Source organism: Propithecus coquereli, unplaced genomic scaffold, assembly GCF_000956105.1.
Source record: "Propithecus coquereli isolate 6110/MARCELLA unplaced genomic scaffold, Pcoq_1.0 Scaffold17, whole genome shotgun sequence".
NCBI lineage: Eukaryota > Metazoa > Chordata > Mammalia > Primates > Indriidae > Propithecus > Propithecus coquereli.
In genome coordinates this window covers 6,900,385-6,903,770 of record NW_012141635.1, presented here as the reverse complement: position 1 = coordinate 6,903,770, position 3,386 = coordinate 6,900,385, and the positions used below count along the sequence as shown (strand labels likewise).

Genomic DNA, 3,386 nt, shown 5'->3' with positions numbered 1-3,386 from the left:
GTGTCAAGCTCATCTAAATCATCAGTGTCATCATCATCTTCATCATAATCTTCTTCCTCCTGTTCTTCCTCTTCCTGATCCTCCTCTTCATCCTCATCCTCTGCCAGATGCTGCCTGCCCATTTCATATAGCCTGTATACCATGTCCATGTTCAGGGCATCCATACTGCCTTGATTCTCAATGACAGCAAGATAGCAGTCTTTAGTGTCTGTACACAGGTCAAAGATGTTCCGTTTCACATCAATGGTCGCTACAGGTTTGTAGTCGGTTGCATTAAATGTTCGGAATGATGACCCAAAAGGGCTTTTCATCCTCTCTTCCATTAAGTCATCTTCATCAACTGCCTGTAACATAGCTCCATACATCACTGTCCACGGGTGATTGAACACCACACGACACTGATCCAGGGCAGGAACAGTGTGCAAAAGATGGAAAGTTCGAAGGTCCCAAATCTCAGTATTTATGATGACCTCTAGTCCATTCGGATGGAAAACGCCACTGATATTCATGTTGAACTTGTCAAACTTGTGGATGGCCTGTGCAGAGCGGACATCCCAGAGAATGCCATCATTTAAGACAAGATCATCTGTAGGATTAAAGGTGGCACAGTTCCTCTTGTAGTTGTTGGCAAGATCTGGGTGAAACAGAGTCAACAGCTTGTTGTCAGTCTGAATATCATAAATGTGGGCAATGTCTCCTTTTGTGCCTATGACCCGATCCTGAGAGTTCTTACTGAACTCAACATAGTGATCTTCTGTGAGGGAATGCTTCATATCAAATACTGATTTCATTCCCCAAAGTGCAGACAAAGGCTGGCTCCAAGTAGCAGATGTCAGCAGCAAGGACCCATCCCTGGAAGGTTCAAGGTGTGTGATGGCCGAGTTGTGACAGTTATCGCTGGCCTCCTCCTGTCCACTAAACACATTATAGAGCTTCAGCTGTCCCGTGCACGTGCCAAGCATCAAGAACCGCTCCCGTGCTGAGAATGCACAGCAGGTGAAGACACTCTCATCCTCATTGGCTTCCCGAAACACTGAAATAGGACGGAATCTGCTAAAGATGAGGTGCCTATCAAAGCAGCCGCAAGCTCAAGTCATTCTGAACTGAATGCCCGTAGCTGAGTCCACAGGTGTGGGAGTTGGGGACAACTGTTGAGTGAATCAATCTCCATGCCAAATGTAATGTTCATTAAAGGATAACTAATAAAAATATGAATCTTACACACCGTAATTATTTACTAGACCATGAAGAGATTGTTTTCAGAGGGAACATTTTTTCCTTTTCAGTTTTTGTCTTGTATTAATTGCTTCTTTTTAAAAATTGTTTAATTGACACATAAAAATTATATGTATTAATGGGATATGTAGTGATATTACAACACATATAATGTACAGTGATCAGATCAGGGTCATTAGCATATCTATCATGTCAAACATATGTCATTTCTTTGTGTTGGGAATATTCAGTGTCCTCCGTAGTCTAGCCATTTGAATAGTCATCTTACAGTACTATAGAGCTTATTCCTTCCATCTAGGGGTAATTTTGTATCCTTTAACAAATCTCCCCTGTCCCCCTTTTCCCCTACCCTTCCCAGACTCTAGTATCCTCTGTTCTACTTTTTACTTCTATGACAGCAATTTTTTTTTAGCTCCCACATATGAGTGAAAATATTTGGTGTTTAACTTTCTGTTCCTGGCTTATTTCACTTAACATAATGTGCCTTAGGTTTTTAGCACTCACACTGTTTAGAAATGCTATCATGTGGTGACAATACAAAGCAAGCCAACTTTTGGTCAGTTTTATTATTGTTTTTAAATTCTCTATGCTACTGAACCTCCTATTGCTGGCAGGTGGGTGAGTGATACCCACTGCTCTAGCCTTGGTAAGCCGCTGGTCCATCCTGTTTAGAAATTCTGGAGCCAGAGCCACTCTCCTGAAGGGCAGAGCATGAGACAGCAATTGGTGCCCGAGGAAATTTGTCTGCCCTGACTGGCCATGTCTTTCCTTTGGTTTCCACATAACTCCTTTTTTAAAATTCTCATCTTTCTAGTAGAAATGCACAAAAATGAGATCGCCTGCCTTGTGGTGGCAATAACCTCCCAAACTGATCTTTTTTGGGTGAACAGGTAAAAACTATATTCATTGTACCAAGCCAGGCGAGAGGATAAACCTGTAATGAGGGTCAGAGGATCATGTGTGAGAATTGTTGCTCTAGAAGAGTTCTGCTACAAGTAAGGTCTGATTAAAGAATATGCTTTTCTTCTCTCCAGTAATGACTAGATAAAGCTATTGCTTTGAAGTCTGATGATTTAAAGCAGATAGAAATAGCACTAGATGGGAAAGGGATCAACATGTATTGAGCACTTACTGTGTACCAAGCACTATATTTACTTTCTCTCCTTTAATCCTCATGGACATTATTTCTGTTCTATATTATAAGTGTTTTGAAAATTAAAAGAGGGAGTTTACACACAGAAGCAGTGTGAACAATAAGGGGAAAATTAGCTTTCATTAAGGATTCATTATGTGCTAGGCATGATGCAACTTGTTTTAAATATCTTTCCAAAAAGCCTTGCAAAATACATATTATATTCTCAGAGTACAGAGAGCAAAACTTCTTTCAGAGTTTATGATACTCAAACTTAGCTCGGAGTTTATGGTACTCACCCCGCATTACTGTAAAATAAGTTAGTAAGATTCAAACCTAAGACTGTCTATATATTCCCATAAAACCTGCCTAATTTACTATAATATGTTATTGCCTGTGGAAGTAAGCATGGGCTTATGGCCGTAAACATAAATCATGCTAGCTAGAACCAATGAAAGTCAAGTTCAGAGTCTGAAATGAATTTAATAAATTCTGTGCCCTGATTAGAAGAATGGGTGTCTGTGGGTATGTTGACGAATCCTGGCTGCAGACAAATACTTTGCTCTCCTAGCCCAGTAAATGGAGTGGAACAAAGCAGGCATGCTTGGAAGAGAAGGAATTGATGTTAACAAGCTGACTAGAACCCACGCAGTTATTACGTATGTGGTTTAGTTTAGCTCCCCCCAGAAGCAAGCCCTGACTGGAGGAGTCCAGTGTGCATAGTTTATTTGGGAGGTGATCTAGGACATACTAGAAGGGAAGTGGGCAAGTGAGGTAGGGAGGCAGAGGAAGGTAGCATCTTGAGGAGGCCATTCAGATTTTCTCCCTGGCTACCCGTTGGTGGCTGATGTGGTATATAGGAAAGATTGGTGAATTTCATGGTTATGTGCTCATTGTTCTACCTCCTTCCTTATAAAGTGAGTTCATTCATTCAAGCAATGTGATGTGTGATTGCATGGTAACAGACCAGCATTCTGTGAGCTCTTAGAATGGATAAGGCACTATGGAGAGAAAAGAC

General features: G+C 41.1%; 1 pseudogene; it reads right to left on the bottom strand.

The window, feature by feature from the left end:
- LOC105808192 overlaps positions 1-985 on the bottom strand; it is a 5,985-nt pseudogene extending 5,000 nt beyond the window's left edge.
- Positions 986-3,386: the final 2,401 nt, after the last annotated feature.